Source organism: Quercus suber, unplaced genomic scaffold (genome assembly GCF_002906115.3).
Source record: "Quercus suber isolate HL8 unplaced genomic scaffold, Cork oak 2.0 scaffold_585, whole genome shotgun sequence".
Classification (NCBI taxonomy): Eukaryota; Viridiplantae; Streptophyta; class Magnoliopsida; order Fagales; family Fagaceae; genus Quercus; species Quercus suber.
Genome location: NW_027070030.1, coordinates 470,592 through 477,083, shown reverse-complemented (window position 1 = coordinate 477,083; position 6,492 = coordinate 470,592). Strand labels below are relative to the sequence as shown.

The following is a 6,492-nucleotide window of genomic DNA, read 5'->3' as shown; positions in this document are numbered from 1 at the left end:
ATAAGAATTTTTATACCCAAAAAAAGGTCATTTTTTTTTTCCCTCTTTTTTTTTTTTTTTGGTATTTGTATTTGAAAAAAATTATATGAATAATCTTGTCAACTAATTCTTTGTTTTATGGTTGGGTTTCCAATATTTTTTTTGTACTGAAATCGAGCGCACTTACCACCTGTTGATGAAAGTCCTGAATGCGTTATGTTTTGATATAAATCAATGAAATGAACAGAAAAAAAAAAAAATTTAAGATTAATTGTTGTGTGTGTCATGTATGTGTATAAACTAAAAGATGGTGCATTTGTAACTAATATGTAGAGTTGGTAGAGCTATGGTTGAGAAATTTCACATGTATTTGGAAGCTTTTTTTAACATATGTATAATATCCAAAAGGTGTGTTTATGGCTTCTTGGGGAAATCACTTAAAACAATTCTCTGCGGCGTTACTTTCTAGGTTCAGAACTCACCCAATTTCTACTGAAAATGTTCAATTTTTTTTCCTTATTATCTTGTTCTTTAATATTTAGTACTTCCAAATCTTGCAAGCATGCAACTTTTAGTGCTTTATTTTGCTAGAAGTTCCATTCAATCTCTGAAGAGAATGTTGGGTTTGAGAGTATGTATTAATGTCAACCATTCACTCTGTGGTTATTTGGGATTTGTTCTAAAATAGAGGTTGCTTTCTTTTTATTGAATGACTTAATATTCCTTGAGACTTGAATTTTGTTTCTCCGATTGATTAAATATAACCCATATGAGGAATAGCAAGATGTCAGTAGTCATGAATGAGGAATAGGTAAGCAATTGATTGATTTCCAAGTTCTTTTGTTACGTTCTCATTCCTTGCAAGATTGAAGTGATCCTCTTAGTTATATATTTTTTTTCTGGGTTTTCCATAACTATGACATTGGTTGTATCATTTAACCTCAGTTATTTGTACTCTGAACAAAGGATCTCTCTCAGTAGAACATCTTGAGCAGGGATTTCTGCAATAACTTGGTCAAAAGATGTGATTTTTTTGTTGAAGAAACATATTTGGTACCTATTTATATGAATTTTATTGCAGTTTCTACATGTGTCTTCTTTTTCTAGCTTTGTGGGTTTCAGTACTGGTCAATAAATTCATATCAATATATTAGCTACATGATACGTAGTTATTTATCATTTGTTTGTTTTTCAAGTTCCAGATAGCAAAATTGAATAGATAGCCTCCTTATTGTACAGAAACAACCATCTGTTCAATTCAAAATGAAGGAAGAAGAAGTGAACCAATGCCAGATTAAAGACTGGTACCCAAAATTTAAGTTTGTTTCCATTAAAACCTGAATCCATGAACTTCCCGAATCCTTTATCCAGTACCTTCTTGATGATTCTGGTATTTTCCGTTAAAAATAGGAATTACGGTAGCTAGTGCAAAATTGAAATATAATATTTTACTTTCTGTCTTCCCAAATAAATTAAAAAATATTTCCTCTCTCCAGTCTCTCATCTCTCTCGACAAACTTGCTCTCAACACTGTCGCTCTCTCTCTTTTTGGTAGATGGCAGCATCTTTGAAGATGGAAGGTGATGGCTTGGTGGCCTCGACAATGATGGTCGGCATTGGTTGCTGGAATTTGTCACAATTTTTAGGTGAGTTTGAATCGGTGCTGAATCATTGTTCTTGTGGCTTTGAATCGGTGCTGAATCATTGTTCTTGTGGCTTTGAATTGGTGTTGAATCGATGGTGGTTGTGGCTTTGAATCAGTAGTTGTGGGTTGAATCATTTTGGTGGTACTGAGGTTTGGGCTGTTCAATGGTAGCTTGTGGTATTAATTGCTGGAGATTGGGTTTGAATTGGTGGTTCTAGACTTGGTTTCAATGGTGCCTTTGAGTTTCGGTTGCTGGGGTTGGATTTGAGAGTTGTTTTCAGCGGTTGCTGGGGTTGGGTTTGATAGTTGATTTTGGTGGTGCCTTTTAAGTTTCGGTTGCTGGGTTGGGTTTGAGGGTTTGTTTCAGTGGTGCTCTAAGTTTTGGTTCCTGGAGTTGGGTTTGAGGGATGGTTTCAGTGGTACTGGAGAGAGAAAGACACAGAGAGGCTGAGAGAGAGAAGAGAGAGATTGGTTGTTGATATGTATTCTTTTATTGAATGATTTATCTATAGTATTATTTATGGGGCTTCCCTTGTTTGGGATAGATATTTAAGTAGGGACAAAACTGGATGACAAATTGGTAAAAACACCTCTCTAACTCCCACTTAAAACATGCCTGACAAAATTGTAGCACTCTCTTAGGCAAGTTTGTTAGAATCACCTTACCCACCTTTTCCATGCATCCTATCCTCACACAAACCACCCCAAAATAGAAAACCTCCAAAAAGACTCTGCTCCATCCTCTCTCTCTCTCTGTAATGTTCTGGTAGATATTGAAGAATAGGAGATCACATATAGGAATTGCAAGGGAAGATGGCAAGCAACTGCATGGACAAAAAAAAGAAAAATTACTATTATTCTTTCTCTTTTCAATCTTTGTATATGTTGAATTTTGTTTGTTACTGGGTTTCAAACAGCTTTGTTAATAATGTTAATAATGACGCAGCAAAAAAATGGGGCTCCCCTGAGAAAGAAGATGGGGATTTGGCAGTTTCCTACTTGACAAGTTTGGTAGGTTACTCTTTAATTTTTGGCTCTTCATTCTATATTCTTTGCATTTTTTTTTTTTAATCTTTTTGGTCTTAGATATACCATGCTCACTATGACTGTGATTATAATTCTGCTTACAACTGGACATTTGTAAATTTCTAAATTCGTTGTAACACATGTTTTCCTTTTATCAATATACACCATAGGGCGTGCATACATTCATAATTTTTAATTTGTGAAATATTTACAGAATGTATACATACCATTTGCATCATAGGAATGGTTCTTTCCATGCAAATATACACCCACAATTGTTTATATTTTCCCCTTTCTTTTGGTGAAGCTAATGTCTTATTAGACCATCCCTTTCTCTCTAGAGACTGAAGAGTTTTTGTTCTGTGAAATGACAGATCACGTTGGTATTTCTGTGGTAGAACATTGTCAAGTCGTGGAGGCAAAGCAGAGCACCTAGTAAGGGCGCAAGAGAAATAAATTCTGCCTTCTCGTCCTATTATGTTTCTCCTTCGGCAGTTATAAAGTCATGTAAAATTTTCACCGATGTGATTATGTTTATATTCCCTATTTAGGTATATGTCTATTTGGTTTAAATGTGTTCATTCCTTTTCTTTTCAAATTTGGTTATTGTACACCTTTCAAACTGGGTAGAAGAGTATCGTTCTTTTCAGCAATCAGCGGTTAATATTTTTTTTGTTCTCAAGGAGCTTGAAGTTAATGTGTCAAGGTGTTCACTTAGGTATCATTTTGGTGGGCAGCAAGTGTTTGATGAAAGTTGTGAGTATTGGCACTTTGCAGCAACTGGTTTGTAAAGTTGCAAGTGTGACTTAAGTATTGAGATAAAGGCTTATTTAAAGGTTCATGGTCTTCTTTATTGAATCTTTGGGAGTCTCAATCCATTTTTAACATGCTCTTGCAAGCTTTGTTCTTAAACGTTGGTTTGTCTCTTCTCTTAATATATTGCATTCTGCTTGGGTGGAATTTTGTTTCATTCCTGATTTCTTCATCTCCATATGTGAATGATTTTTAGTTTTCATTTTTGGCTCAAATGGTTCTGATTTGTGGAAATTATTGTATTTGGTGTGTAATTAGCTTTTGGGATTTTATTGTTAAATTAGACAAATTTATGGTGATTACCTTAGTTGTACATTTTGAGTTTTTGATGTTAGGATTCATGTGGGTGTGCGCTACAAAGGACTCGAAGTATTTGAGGCCTCAAAAGGTGTAGAGGTGATGCTAAAGGGAAAATAAGCCTTCTGTTGGTTTCACTGTCAAGATTATGGGTCCACAATCCAACTTCCATATAAATCAACCAAATATGCGTGAAAGGTTTTAAAAGAGCTTCAAATTCCACATTAACTTTTACTTACAATTGTACTTTTGATCTATTTTTATTGGTTTTTGAATGAATTATTTTTTTGGTTTAAACTATTGTTTTTATCTTTTTTTAATCATCCTATTGTTTAGCACACTTAAGGTTACAGCAAGTGCACAAATTTGGAATTGATACTTAAACCCTTGATAGGACAAAAATTTCTATTGGTTTAAGTAGTTGTATAAGATTATGCATGAGTGAGTGAACCCTGTCCCACTTCCCATATTTTTCTTTGTGCGTGTTAACCTTTGGTTAGGCTTAGCAATAATGGACTTCAATTTGCTGCTGATACATACAATTTTTTAAAAAGACCTTCATGTCGTTTTAATAGACTTTTTTTTATTTTTTATTTTATTTATCATAATAGTAATACACCTTGGGGATGTACTCATATTTGGTTTGCAAAGTTGTAGTGGGTTACATTTAACACATTTCTATGTTAATGCTTTTCTTAGAGTGTTGCAGGTGCTCCATTAGATTTAGATGGGTTACCTCACCCCAAACTTTAACTTTACTTTATTACTTTCCCTTTTCTTTTTGATTTGACTTTAATTTGATTTACGATTGGGTGGACATTTAGATGCATCTAAGCTTATTGGGTATATGGGGGAGAGAAATAACGCTAAATGAAAATAAAATAAAATCAAATATGAAGGTTCAAAATAAAAATGTTCAACTTAAATAGTAGAAAATAACTCAATATTTATGTTATGTTAATGGAGAACAGCATGAGATTCAAATGTGGTTCAAAAGAAGTTACCACAAAATTTTCCCAATGACAAAACAATTAATACCACACACACATTGTGTAGAAGTATTAAGTTTGATTTTTGGTATAAAATTCTAAATCTAATTATTTTAGTATTTCTAAAATTAAAAAATTAATTATCAAATTAGTAGATACACAAAAAATCTACTAGTGCTGAGCACATCCTCACATGCATGCTCAAAAGCTCTTCTATTTTTTTTTGGTAAATGTCAATAATTTGCATCCATTATAATTTGATTATTACATTTTCCGATAACAAAAAACCTAGGAGTGTAATGAGTGTTGCATTTGTGGGTGAAATTTTTTTCATCACACCCTAGATATTTTTGTGATTGAAAAATGTAGTAATTCCAAATTATAATGCCATGCAAATTATTAACTTTTACCAAAAAAAGAAAAGAAAATAAGAGCCTTTGAGCACATGCTCAGAGACTAGTATTATTAATGAGTTGTATATGAAAAAAAAAAGATATGTAGGACAAGTTGTAAAATAGTATGTTAAAATAGGCAAAATAACTTTTTAAAGGGTAAAATGACAAATTTTTTAAGAATCCGGATGCTAGTACTCTTATACCAAAAACCTAAGTTGGCTTACGTGCATGTATAGACGTAATGGTTTTCATTTGATGAAGTTATATAAATTAGATTCACCTTTTTTTTTTGGGTTAAACTTTATATATAATACATATTACGAAATTGACTATTTTTATTATGAACAAATTGCGAATAATGATTTGAAATCTTATGAACTTAATCATAAACTTACAAAAAAAATTAATCTTAAGTCTATATAAGTATATTTTTATATACATGTATATAAATAAAATATATATTAGCCTCATCGCACACTACACGCGTGCTTCAAGGCTTTTTTATTTTTTAATTTTAAAAATTCTTATTTTCTCAATTTGTGTTTTATACGTTTGTCCAATAAGATTTATGTGTTTGCCAATCACAGAAAATAAACACATAAATAGAATTGAGGGCATTATTTTGTTGGGTGTTTTCATTTTTTGGAGTTAGGTCTCATCACATTTCTGGTTTCATTGGGGCTTGACAAGTGTACAAACATTACAGAATAGAAACATAAACCTTGAATGAAATTAATGAAGTTTTTTTACATTAACCAAAAAAACCCCTTCGAGCTTGTATGTAGCATGTGCGATGAGACTATTTGTATTATTAAAATTTGTATAACAAATATTTTGTTTATGTTATGTTTGGAGCACTACTTCATGCTTAGAGCATCCACATCAGTTCTTCTAAATTTGTTGTCTATTTTACATGAAAAGACCTTCTCTTTCAATTTTACACTATCACTTTTACAAAACACCCACATCAGTTTATCTATTTTACAATATATTTCAATAAAATATTAATTCTTCTCAATTTTTTTATTATTTCTCTCAACTGTTTTTACTATATACGCGCACGCTCTCTCTCTTTTCTGAACAGATCACCTCTCTCTCTCTCTCTCTCTCTCTCTCTCTCTCTCTCTTTTCTACCTTCTCTCCTTCTTTCTCAAAAACTACCAACCCAGATCACTTCTTCATCGGGTCCTTTCTTCGCCGGCCGATCCACTCTCCACAAGCATTAATCCACGCTCCACGCTTCACTGGCCGACCCACAAGCTTCGATCAAGCGAGACCCACGAGTTATGGTGACCTAGATCCTTTCTTCACTGGTCGATCCACGCTCCACAAGCACCGATCCACGCTC

The 6,492-nt window shown here is 33.0% G+C and overlaps 1 long non-coding RNA gene across 2 annotated transcripts; it reads left to right on the top strand.

Moving 5' to 3' along the window:
- The first annotated feature begins 26 nt into the window (after positions 1-26).
- On the top strand, positions 27-3,535 carry LOC112030126 (uncharacterized). 2 transcript variants are annotated; one of them, XR_010625510.1, is made up of 4 exons: positions 27-448; positions 1,535-1,625; positions 2,571-2,635; positions 3,025-3,535. It is a non-coding gene; the product is annotated as an uncharacterized LOC112030126 (long non-coding RNA). The 2 variants fall into 2 exon arrangements; XR_010625509.1 differs by lacking the exon at positions 27-448 and having other exon boundaries at positions 467-1,625.
- The last annotated feature ends 2,957 nt before the right edge of the window (positions 3,536-6,492 follow it).